A 14,523-nucleotide genomic window follows, 5' to 3' on the forward strand; every position below is an offset into this window, starting at 1 on the left:
TTCAGGCACACTAAGGGTGAATGTAAGCAGATAGCTGACAGGAGAGGTGCTCGTGAGAGCTGCGCTGCTTGCGGCTGTGTAGATCTGCTGATCAGGGCGCAGGCTTCAGCTAAGATCGCTGTTAGGCGAAGTTCCATAGGTATCGGCTGCCAGGGCAAAGTGAAAGTAGGTCTGCTCATGCCGGTAACTTTTTTCCAAGCTCTCTCCCGCTGAATGCCGCTCTCCATCTCCATTGCACACAGTGTTAGTTTAGATCCGGTATCCGGAATCACAGGTTCTGTAGGAGCAGAGTTTGAGTCTCTCTGGGGTGCAATATTAACAGGCAGCGAGTGTTTGAGTATGGGTGTAGATTCATGAGCAGTTGGGAATGTCACAGGAGGTTGTTGAAAAGTGCGATCGTCACTGTCTCTGAGTGCCATATTTAGTTTATCCTCAAAGGCGACTCTGTGCGTTTCAAGCAGGCACCGGAGCTCCTCCAGAATATAAATTGCAATCTCCATATCTCATCAAATGTATTGCAGGTCCATAATGCAAAATGTTTTACAAGAAATGTATATCTCGAAAGCACATTGAGTGCTGCGTAACGACAGGGCCAGAGGCTTCCTGCCGGGGGGTTTAGAGTAGGCCTAGATTGTAAAACGGCTCCGGGCACCGATGCTAGCAGTTATCCTCATATAAATGTATTCAATAGACGCAGAGTCCAATTCACCATTCAGCTCCAGTGAAATATTAAATGGATCAATGAATTAAGTTGGGAATTTCTATGATTTTCAAAGAAAGGCTGCAGCAGCACACAGCTATGCGACCTAACATGGCCGCTGCCCGTTTTTTTTTTTTTTTTTTTAAATAATACACTTTTTTTTTTAATAACCCACTGGATGTAGGCTACATTTTTGCTCATGAATTGTGTGTATTAGTAAATGTAGTCCATATGTAGTCCATTGCAGTTTTATATATATATATTCTTTATTAATATAAATTAAAGGGATATGAAACTTTTCATGATTGAGATAGAGCATGCAATTTTAAACGTCTTTCTAATTTACTCATATTATACATTTTTTGTTCTCTTGCTATCTTTTGTGGAAAAGCAGGGACGTATGCTTAGGAGCCGGACCAATTTCTGGAGCATTATATGGCAGGAGTTTTGTAAGACTGTTATCCATTTGCAAGAGCACAATGTGGCAGCACTATGTCCTGCAATGTAGTGCTCCAGATGCCTACCTAGAATATCTTCAACACAAAATATCATGGGAACAAAGCAAATTTGATATTAGAATTAAATTGGAAACTTTTTTAAAATGGTTATGTAACAGTAGGCCCAGTACAAACCTTTTTTTTTTTTATCAAGAAATATAATAGAATCTAAATAAAATAAAAGAAAAAGAAATAACCCTGCAGCTTTGCTGACACTCAGAACTGAGCACATAACACACACATAGATACATACATAAACAGAGACGGCTTCCTTCCCTGCCAGTAACCCTGCCCTCCCTTTCAGGTCCTTTGTCACTAGATCCACATAGACGCAGGTGTACGTCCCTGGCTCCTCCCACATTCCTCCACACTGTGACCATGCAGTGCCCAGGCCTTGAGTCACCAGTGACAGGGAAACCTGACGGATTGGTAGCACCGGCCAATACCAGGTATGTTTATTATTTCTACATTCTGTTCTACTAAGTGCAGCTCACTGCAAAGCTTAACAGCACAGGTTGTACTTGAGCTTGTTATATGGTAAACATAGGTTTATACACTGGGCAACACTCAAACAAAGACTGAAGTTTCAGTACAGGTGTAACACCTGCAGGCTGATTGGACCAAATGATTATTTACTGCTGTCAGATACTGTTTAAACACATTTGTAGAAAGCTATGTCAGGAATGTATTCGAAAGCAAGTTGTTTTTTTAATTCAATTCTAACAGGTAACAGCTTACTGGATAAATGATCCTGTTACTGCCATTCCTAATACCTCTGTTGGCGCTCTACAAATAACCGATAATAATATCTGTCTACAATGATCTATTTTGCTATCTTTATTGTGCTGCAGTAACCCTTTCTCTACAGGATAATATTTAGACAGTGTATTAGTGCTTTTTTGCTGTGTTCAAACGAACTGTACTTAGTAGCCAGCAATTATTTTTCATGAGCAACATCTAAATGCAATGGGGTCTATATAACAAGGGCCGAATGGCCCCTGTTCCCTTTGTTTCCGCGCGAGCCTTCAGGCTCGCTGGAAACAGGAGTTAAGAAGCAGCGGTCCTAAGACCACTGCTTCTTAACTCATACGCCGCTTCATGTACGATCGGGCTGATTGACAGCCCCTGCTAGCCGCAAATCTGCACAGGTGGCAATGCACCAGCAGTTCACAAGAAATGCTGGTGTAATGATAAATGCTGACAGCGTATGCTGTCGGCATTTATCGATGTGCGGCGGACATGGTTCGCTATAGCGGATCATGTCCATCCGCAAAATGATAAATGGACCCCAATGAGTTGTTTCACAAGTGAACAGGAGGTAACTGCCATACTTGCTCAGTCTTAAATTAATCATGTATCTGGCATGCAATTCTGCACTGAATTTTCATTAAAGTAGCTATAATTTACCAGAAAGCAATCAATAATACAAAAACAGTTTAATAAAACTACTGCATTTTAGTGGCACAACATGTTGTCCTTAAACAGATATTGACGCTTGTATTGCCTTTTGTAGACCTTTGGAGTTTGCTTTAGCTTCAATGACATCTGTAGATTTTGTATGATAATGAGTTTAGCAAATGTGAAGCATTTTATCTAGGAACAATCTGCACCTATACCTAATGACTTGGCTATATTTACCAAAGAAATAAATATAATCTAAGCTAATAAATAGTGCACACAGATCTCTAGTTTTGCAGATGCTATAATGTTCTACACTAGAGAGTTTACTGTCTAATCTTACCACCTGACAAGCATATAAACAGAATGTCACATGTAGCCAGCCTGGAATTTGTACCGGCCTCACCCACTTCAACGAAAGCCATATCACCGAGGAGTAGTCATTTGTCTCTGCATATTTGTGAGAGCAAAACAGATTCCTTTATGCCTAATGAATGAAAATATGCTTCACATAATAAGGATGAGACGTGGCAATCTGATCATTTAACAGAGCTTGTTTACAGATTCAAAACACTACATTTCACGTCAGCAGCAGCTGTGCAGACTATAGACCCAAAGCATTAGAACAATATGTCATACTGTGCAGTAACTGATCTGATAAGACAAAAAGTGTCATCAAGTGTATATTGTCTTACTTTTCTCTCAGGCCACTAAATGTAACAAAAAATATATTTACATTTAATTAATGATCCACTAAAGCAATTGATGATCTGGATATTCATATGTAAAGTTTATTTGATTCTATATTTGTTGCAGCCTGTTTATTTATTTTTAATAATATACATTGTATTTGAGGTAGTATTAGATAATTAAAATGACAGATAATTAATTATTCTACATTAGAAAATATCACCCATTGTTTAGCCAAGTTGGTGCTGTTATTGATCACATGATGTAAGGTACAGGGATGGTTGGTTGGCAAAGGTTGTTTGTTCCATTAAAGGGGCAGATAAATCAAAATGAAGCTTTCATAATTCAGACACAACATGCACATTTTAAACAACTTTCCTTTTTACTTCTGTTAAATAATTTGCTTTGTTTTCTTGTAATCCTTTCTTGACAAGCATACATATGAAGGCCCAGGAACAGCAAAGCACTACTGGGAGGTAAATGCTGATAGAGAGAACAGAAGCTGGAATAACTTCCATGCATGTTCATTTTTATTGAATTCCTCAGGGTGCCAGTTCTTTTTGCACACCATGCCCCTTCACAGAGATACAACTGCACCTCACTGACGAGGCCCATAGGAGGCCAAAATGATCGTCTGGGGTTGTTGCTTCCCTTGTTCAGAGAAGAATTGCCTGGTATTTTGGTGCTGGACTGTCATTGGGCAGGGTCAGACTCATATGCTTCAGGATATTTTTTCTCTGTGAAGGGGCATGGTGTGCTAAAAGAACTGGCACCCTGAGTTGCAATATAAATGAACAGGCATGGAAGTTATTCCAGCTTCTGTTCTATCTCATGGAGTGCTGTTCTCTTTCTCTTTTGATTTAAATGCTGATTGGTAGCTGCACATATATGCCTCTTATCTTTGGCTCATCTGGAGTATGGATATAGCTGCCAGTAGTGCATTGTTGTTCCTTCAACAAAGGATAATTAGAGAATTATGCAAATTTGTCAAGGTGTATGTAAATATTAAATATAAAAAATATTAATAATAATTATTAAAAATTATTATACTGTAATATATATATATATATATATATATATATATATATATATATATATTATGGAGTATTTAGAATTTTTAGTACATCTCTAATAATTATTTACATTAATTATTAATATTTTTCAATATTTTATATTTAATAAATATCTAACACAATAACTCTAATACGTACACATGAAGAATTAGTAATGGATGCACTTAAACAATTCTAGATAATCCATAGAATATATATATATATATATATATATATATATACACATACTGTATATATTTTATATATAAATGTGTATATATATATATATATATATATATATATATATATATATATATAACATAAATACATATATATATACAATATATATATTATTATTATTTTTTACAGTATTTATAATAATAATTACTAATTATTATTCATATTTCTTTCATATTTACATAACGCACCTTAAGATTACTGATTTAATTCTTTATGTGTGCTAAGCCGACACCGTGTTAGACCAAAAGCTTCAAACCCAAAGCGTTACGCATATTTTACATTCCAATGTTCTTCACATAGAAAATAATTGTTTTTTTTTTAAATTAAATATATATTTCTATATATATATATGATAATGTTAATGTATAATATATATGTATACCTATATATCTATATGAATAAATATATAGATATAGGTATATACAGATATATATAGAAATATTTATTTAAAATAAAAATATTTTCCTGTATGTGAAGAACATTGGAATGTTAAATATTTACATTAAATATGCAGTAAAACACATTATTAACCATTATTTTTAAATTATTATTTAGACATATATGAATTTATGAAATTAATATTTACATGACTATTTTTATCAGATAGTGTTATATGAGTGTAACAGTTTATTTATGTAGTGTTTGGTGAAACTTTTATTTTAGCGCTAACTCTTTACGCAAGATCTTCAGTCGTACTTACCTGGCACATGTTAAATTCAATTCCGTTCGAGCGAATGCGTTTACTCTCAACTTGTTGTAATACACGTGCAAATAAACGCGCCCATGATATTCTAATATCGCTTGCGCACAAGCATTAGCGCCACTTGTAATCATCCCAAAGTCTGTAGCTGATCACTGTTGGCTTCACCTCAAAATTATCAGCAATAAATTCAGTAAATTTTTACATCATCTGATGCATGAAAAAAATGTAAAAACATCATATTATATCAGGATAACTGAACCTTAAGCAAACAGTATGACTAGTTGCTAAATAGATTAAATCATAACCTATGTATGTGTGTGTGTTGCATATTATATCGAGGTGTACATCGCGGGTAAATCTATTAACCCATAAACACAGATCATATGGAAACATTTTATTGCAGAAATCTTGGAAACCCTTGTATTGTTTTTATCCTTAGGAAAGCAATTATACTTTACTCTTAAAGGGGCAGTCAACACCAGATTTGTTGTTGTTTTAAAAGATAGATAATCTCTTAATTACCAATTCCCCAGTTTTGCATAACCAACACAGTTATAAGTATACACGTTTACCTCTGTAATTACCTTGTATCTAAGCCTTAGCAGACTGCCCCCTTATTTCAGTTCTTTTGACAGACTTGCATTTTAGCCAATCAGAGCTGTCTCCATGGTAAATTAACGTGCATGAGCTCAATGTTATCTATATGAAACACTTGAACTAATGCCCTCCAATGGTGAAAAAATATCAAAATGCATTTAGATTAGAGGCGGCCTTCAAGGTCTAAGAAATTAGCATATGAACCTCCAGGTTTAGCTTTCAACTAAGAATACCAAGAGAACAAAGCAAAATTGGTGATAAAAGTAAATTGGAAAGTTGTTTAAAATGACATACCCTATTTGAAACATGAAAGCTTTTTTTGGACTTGACTGTCCCTTTAAGGGTATTGAATTGCATAAGAATGAAATAGACATAAAGAGAAAAAAAGTGAGCCTAGGTATGATAACATGAGAAAACACAGGAATGCATAAGTGAAGCATTAAAACATTACAAAATATGTTTATGCATAGGTCCAAGGGCTCAAGATTATTATTAAAACGTCTCATCCACACTATCATGTCCCTAAAAAAATGATAAATGCAAATTTTACCATGAGAGTTGTTTATCTAGCTATGCAGGACTCTGGGTGTGAAGGAGAGGCACATACATTGCAATATAATGCTTGATTTCTCTCTACGCCAGCGAGTTTTAATCATCAGGCCTAAAATCACTAATATGTCATGGCTAAGCTTTTTACTAATGTCCAAACACATTTTTATTGTTCCTTCAAAGCTTTTATTTTACTTAAAGCAACATAATGAAACCCAATTTTTTTCTTTCATGATTCAGATAAAAAGGCCGATTTATGAAAGTGTGAACTGACATGATCCGCTGTAGTGATCATGTCCGCCGCACATCAATGAATGCCGACAGCATACGCTGTCGGCATTTATCATTGCACAAGCATCTTACTAGATTGTATGCGATCGTGCGGATTGCTGTCCGCCACCTCAGAGCAGGACTCTTGGGCCCCTCAACAAAGACTGGGACCTGGGCAGCTGCCCCTTTCACCCTGTGTTACAGGCGGCCCGGAGTGTCTCCCTGTAAGATCTGCATTCACAGTGCATGGAATCATTCCGCTAAGCCTCCTAACTACTTACACAGGAAGGATCTCCGCAGAACGTCTCAGCAGTTTATTCCAGCTGTCAGCTTACCTTTGTGGCCTTTCCTACGGTAACACTCAAAAACCACTACCGTTACCTCAGGACACAGGCTCCGCCCTCTCCAGTTACCTCAAGGCTTGGTGAAAAACACAGTCAGCTCTCACCAATAACGTAGCACATTTTTCAGTCACATCCATCTACTACTGTAAGTTCTCAGACAGGATACATTGTTTAATTTGCAGTAAGTCACTGCTGACTTATTTTACTGCCACATAGTTGATAATATGTCAAAGTGAAACAAAATAATATTTCTGATCTGAGCCGCACTAAAGATACTACCAAACCGTTCTGCAGCTGTGATTCACACAACCTAGTCACATTCTTCAGGTTATCCTCACATAACCTCACAGGATGATTGACACCCCCTGCTAGCGGCCGATTGGCCGCAAATCTGCAGGGGGCGGCATTGCACAAGCATTTCACTAGGAATGCTTGTGCAATGTTAAATGGCGACAGCGGATCATGTCCGTCCGACATTTAGTAAATCGGCTCCATAGACTCTTGGGAGGTTGCACTTTGTTGTAATGGAAAAAATCATGTTAGAAATTCATTGAGTATCACTTTACCTATCTGTATAAGTGTTAGTGGCTCTTCCTGCCATTGACTTCTATAGTTTGCCTTAAAGGACAGCAAAGTCAAACTTAAACTTCCATTATTTAGATAGAGAATGCAATTTTAAAAACAACTTTACAGTTTAATTTTATTGTCTAATTTTCTTTGTTCTCTTGGTATCCTTTGTTGAAGAGTATATATAGGTAGGCTCAGGAGCAGCTATGCACTACTAAAAGTTGCCTGCTGATTGGTTGCTGCACATATATGCCTCTTGTCATTGGCACACCTGCTACCAGTAGTACACTGCTGCTCCTTCAACAAACAACATCAAGAGAATGAAAGAAATTAGATCATAGAAGTAAATAGGAAAGTAGTATAAATTTGCATGCTTATTCAGAATCATGAAAGAAAAAGATGGGTTTCATATTTCTTTAAGAACTCAAAACACAAAGTCTCGCACACGATATATAAACTAAACGGTTCAAATAAAATTACAATCGCAACAGCATCAGAAATACACTTGAAACACTGTAAATGTAAAAACTTAGTCTCACTGGATAGAACAAGAGGCGTTGCTGAAACCTTCTTGTCGCACAGGTGTCTCTCATTATTCTTTTAGTTTTCCAAACTTTTATTTTGTACATATGTTAAATTGGGCTGTTTTATAGAGGGTGATTTTTTTTTCTTTAGCTCTTTATTTGTTAAAGGTCAAATGGGATTACAGAACTAATATGATGCACAATTCAATACAAAATCAAAATGACATTGAAAAGTACACTTACATTCATAATAACATCTAATAAAAACTCTTTAAAAAAATTATTGCGCAAACAATTTATAAGGGTTCAAAGATATGAGGTCCCAGGTGGGCAGACAAATGGCTCTTACATAGACATACATACAGATACATCTCTAAATATATATATGTCTATACATGTGTACATATGTATTTATATGTGTATATACTGTATGTATTTATATGTGTATATATGTCTATATATGTGTACATATGTATTTATGTGCATATACTGTATGTATTTATGTATTAATATATGTATATATGTCTTTATATGTGTACATATGTATTTATATGTGTATATACTGTATGTATTTATGTATTTATATGTATATATACTGTATGTATTTATATGTGTATATGTATTTATATTTGTACATATGTATTTATATGTGTATATACTGTATGTATTTATGTTTTATATGTGTATATATGTCTTTATATGTGTACATATGTATTTATATGTGTATATACTGTATGTATTTATATGTGTATATAGGTCTATATATGTGTACATATGTATTTATGTGTATATACTGTATGTATTTATGTATTTATATGTGTATATATGTCTTTATATGTGTATATATGTATTTATATGTGTATATACTGTATGTATTTATGTATGTATATGTGTATATACTGTATGTATTTATGTATTTATATGTGTATATATGTCTTTATATGTGTACATATGTATTTATATGTGTATATACTATATGTATTTATGTATTTATATGTGTATATATGTCTATATATGTGTACATATGTATTTATATGTGTATATATGTCTATATATGTGTACATATGTATTTATATGTGTATATACTGTATGTATTTATGTATATATATATATATATATATATATGTATATATATATATATATGTGTGTATATATATCTATATATGTGTACATATGTATTTATATGTGTATATACTGTATGTACTTATATGTCTATATATGTCTATATATGTGTACATATGTATTTATGTGTACATACTGTATGTATTTATGTATTTATATGTGTATATATTTCTTTATATGTGTACATATGTATTTATATGTGTATACACTGTATGTATTTATGTATTTATATGTGTATATATGTCTTTATATGTGTACATATGTATATACACTGAATGTATTTATGTGTATATATGTCTATATATGTGTACATATGTATGTATATGTGTATATACTGTATGTATTTATGTATTTATATGTGTATATATGTCTTTATATGTGTACATATGTATATACACTGAATGTATTTATGTGTATATATGTCTATATATGTGTACATATGTATGTATATGTGTATATACTGTATGTATTTATGTATTTATATGTGTATATATGTCTTTATATGTGTACATATATATTTATATGTGTATATATTGTATGTATTTATGTGTATATATGTCTATATATGTGTATATATGTACGGTATGTATATGTGTAAATACTGTATGTATTTATATTTGTATATATTTATTTATATGTGTACATATGTGTATATACTGTATGTATTTATGTATTTATATGTGTATATATGTCTTTATATGTGTACATTTGTATTTATATGTGTATATATTTTTGTATTTATATGTGTATATATGTCTTTATATGTATACATATGTATTTATATGTGTATATACTGTATATATTTATGTATTTATATGTGTATATACTGTATGTATTTATATGTGTATTATATACTGTATGTATTTATATGTGTATATATGTCTATATATGTGTACATATGTATTTATATGTGTATATACTGTATGTATTTATGTATTTATATGTGTATATGTGTATGTATATGTGTACATATGTATTTATATATGTATATACTGTATGTATTTATATATATATATATATATGTGTGTGTGTGTATATGTATGTATATGAGTACATATGTATTTATATGTGTATATACTGTATGTATTTATGTATTTATATGTGTATATATGTATGTATATGTGTACATATGTATTTATATGTGTATTTTCTGTGTGTATTTATGCATTTATATGTATATATACTGTATGTATTTTTGTATTTATATGTGTATATATGTATGTATATGTGTACATATGTATTTGCAGACATATATACACATATAAACACATAAATACATATGTATAAATATCGAGACATATATATAAGTGCATTGGAGCCCTTTGCAGTGAAGTAGATGAAAATATGGAAAATCATTTTTCTGCAATATTCATTTTTAATAAAGTCTTATAATGTAAATATTTTACATTCCAATGCTCTGCACATATGGGGAATATGTTTTAAGTATTTTTAAATAGATATTCCTATATATATATGCATATATTTATACCAATATATAATTTTTATATATATATATATATATATATATATATATATATATATATATATATACACTAATATAGGTATAGATATATATTGTACCAACACATCATCAGATATATGTATAAATATGTATTTATGAATAAATAGAACATATTCTGCTGTGTGAAGAACATTGTAATGTGAAATATTCATATTTTAAAGTTAGCTCACTGGGGAATACGCAATCAGGTTTGCGTGCAAGTAGGGTTTTTTTTTTCTCCATTGACTTCTATGGGGGAATACCTTAATGTATGCGCAGTATCCTAACTTCAGTTTTGCATGCATCAGATTAACTCGCAAATGAAAACTTTTTACTTTCGACTTGTAACACGCATGCAAAACTCTTACTTCTAGCAGAGTTAGTGACCTCGCGTTCGCATTGCATGGAAGCTTTGCGTTCAAATATACACATATATAAGCATATACATATATATTTTGAGTATTAACACAGTCCCCATAGACCACAATGTAATGCACTTTTCAGTGCCTTTTTTTTATCACCCCCCCCCCATCTGCACACTTTAACCACTTAAAACTGCTTTGTGCAGTAATATTTAAAAAAAATAAAGATGGTCATAGTTTTTATTAATAACATGGGACATAACTATTTATTGGGGCAATTGAGGGACACTTTTAAAATTAACCAGAGGTCTGTCCTCTAGTTAATTTTCTGAGCGCTAATTGCTACTGCAAGGCCACGGTACCATTAACCAGCCACTTGTAATGGCTGGATATTTAAAGGGACAGTTAACACCAGAATTTATGTTGTTTAAAAATAAAGGCAATCCCTTTATTAACCATTTCCCAGTTTTTGCATAACCAACACAGTTATATAAATATACTTTTAACCTCTGTGATTACCTTGTATCTAAGCCTTTGCAAACTGCCCCCTTATTTCAGTTCTTTTGACAGACTTGCTTTTTAGCCAATTAGTGCTCACTCCAGGGTAACTTCACGTTCATGAGCTCAATGTTGTCTATATGAAAAACATGAACTAATGCCCGTTAGTGGTCAAAATGCATTGAGATTAGAGGCAGTCTTCAAGGTCAAAGAAATTAGCATATGAACCTCCTAGAATTAGCTTTCAACTAAGAATACCAAGAGAACAAAGCAACATTGGTGATAAAAGTAAATTGGAAAGTTGTTTAAAAATACATTCCCTATTTAAATCATGCAAGTTTTTTGGACTTGACTGTCTCTTTAAAGGGACATGAAACCTAAAAAAAAAAATTTTTTTTCATGATTCTGATAGAGAATACAATTTTAAACAACTTTCCAATTTACTTCTATTATTTCATTTGCTTCCTTCTTTTGTTATGCTTGCTGAAAGGTTTATCTATGAAAGCTCAGGAACAGCAAAGAAACTAGGTTCTAGCTGTTGATTGGTGGATGCATATATATACCGATTTTTCTTGGCTCACCCATGTGTTTAGTCAGCAACCAGTAGTGCATTGCTGCTCATTCAACAAAGCATACCAAGAGAATGAAGAAAAATTGATAATAGGAGTAAATTAGAAAGTTGCTTAAAATTGCATGCTCTATCTGAATCATGAAAGAAAAAATTTGGGTTTCATATCCCTTTAACGTGCGCCTGTAAACGTGCACATTTTTGTTAAATCAGCACTCCACTTGTAATCTAGTCCATTGTATCTTGCACCAAAATTTACTTATTTTGGAAAGACTCCAAGAAAAGTGTGCGATGTCAGGGTTGACTGCCAAGCATTTAGGGCATTCGTCGCCCCATAAACCATTTTTTCTTCTTTTTTTTTAAATAGAGCTTTATTAAAAAAAAGTTACAATACAACAAAAAGCAAGCATAAATGAAAATGAAAGCAGATTACAGGAATATCTTGATTCAAAGAAGCTCAGGTGAAAATTAGAAAGTGCATCAGCTAGATTACGAGTTTGGCGTTATGAGTGAAAAAGCAGCGTTATGGCACATAACGCTTCATTTTCCCTAACGTTGCTATTACAAGTCTTGTTGGTATAGGTGTACCGCCCACCTTTTAGCCAGTCACGCAACGTCAGTACCGCACTTTTAAAAAAGTCCTTTTTCAATGAGACTCCCATAGCGCCGGTATTACAAGTTTGCCTGGGAGGCCAAACAGTGAGCTGTACACCATATTCTGACAAGATCCGTACCGCCATCTAAAGTCAGTAGTTATGAGTTTTATGGTACAGCTAAACCAAGGCCCTCCCGCATCACAAACACTATAATAAATTTATTAACCACTAATCTGCCGCTCCGGACATCGCCACCACTATTAAAATGTATTAACCCCTATTCCGCTGCTCCCCGACATCGTCGCCACTATAATAAACCTATTAACCCCTAAACCGCCGCCCTCTCGCATTGCAAACACTATTTAAATATAATTAGCCCCTAATCTGCCGTCCACCCACACCGTCGCTATAATAAACCTATAAACCTCAAGCCCCCACAACGAGATACACTAAAATAAACTATTAACCCCTAAACCGCAAGCCCCCACAACAAAATATACTTAAATAAACTATTAACCCCTAAACCGAAAGCCCCTCACAACAAAATATACTAAAATAAAATGTTAACCCCTAAATCTAACGCCCACCTAACTTCATATTAAAATTACAATTTCCCTATCTTAAATTAAATTAAAACTTACCTGTCAAAATAAATAAATGAATTTTAAGCTAACAATTAAACTAAGATAATTATTAAACTACAATTAAACTAACTACCAATTAAATTAAACTACACATTAACAAAATCCTAACACTACTCTAAAAAGTATATAATTACAAAAAATAAAATAAATAAATTACAAAAAAAACCTAAATTACGAAAAATAAGAAACAAATTATCAAAAATGAAAAAAGAATTACACCTAATCTAATAGCCCTATCAAAATAAAAAAGCCCCCCAAAATAAAAAAACCCTAGCCTACAATAAACTAACAATGGCTCTTAAAAGGGCCTTTTGTGGGGTATTGCCCCAAAGATAACAGCTCTTTTACCGGTAAAAAAAAATACAAACACTCCCCCAACAGTAAAACCCACCACCCCCAAAACCAACCGCCCCAAATAAAATAACTATCTAAAAAAACCTAAGCTCCCCATTGCCCTGAAAATTGCATTTGTATGGGCATTGCCCTTAAAAGGGCATTTAGCTCTTTTACATGCCCAGACCTTAAACTAAAAATAAAGCCCACCCAAAAAAAGCCTTAAAAAAACCTAACACTGACCCCCGACGATCCACTTACAGTTCTTGAAGTCCCGCTTGAAGGATCCATCCAGCCGGCAAAGTCATCATCCATGCGGCAAGAAGTCTTCATCCAGACAGCCTCTTCGATCTTCATCCAGCCACAAAGTCTTCATCCAGGCGGCAAGAAGTTTTCATTCAGACGGCATCTTCTATCTTCATCCACCCGGAGCAGGTCCATCCTGAAGACATCCGGCACAGAACATCCTTTTCATACGGTCTCCGCTGTACGCTGGAACTTAAATGCAAGTGACATTATCCAAGATGATGTCCCTTGAGTTCCTATTGGCTGAAAGATTTCAATCAGCCAATAGGATTAGAGCTGCTAAAATCCTATTGGCTGTTCTAATCAGCCAATAGGATTGAGCTCTAATCCTATTGGCTGATTGGAGCAGCCAATAGGATTTTAGCAGCTCTAATCCTATTGGCTGATTGAAATCTTTCAGCCAATAGAAATGCAAGGGACGCCATTTTGGATGACGTCACTTGCATTGAAGTTCCAGTGTAC

General features: G+C 33.6%; 1 protein-coding gene across 1 annotated transcript in view; it reads left to right on the top strand.

Moving 5' to 3' along the window:
* Positions 1 to 1,606: 1,606 nt before the first annotated feature.
* The window catches only part of MAP3K13 (mitogen-activated protein kinase kinase kinase 13), a 252,423-nt gene continuing 239,506 nt past the window's right edge, over positions 1,607 to 14,523 (top strand). Inside the window, exon 1 of the mRNA XM_053698740.1 lies at positions 1,607 to 1,646. The gene's annotated coding sequence lies outside the window, so the exon portion shown is untranslated. The remainder of the gene's footprint in view (positions 1,647 to 14,523) is intronic.

The sequence above is a fragment of the Bombina bombina genome, chromosome 1, assembly GCF_027579735.1.
Source record: "Bombina bombina isolate aBomBom1 chromosome 1, aBomBom1.pri, whole genome shotgun sequence".
Taxonomy (NCBI): domain Eukaryota; kingdom Metazoa; phylum Chordata; class Amphibia; order Anura; family Bombinatoridae; genus Bombina; species Bombina bombina.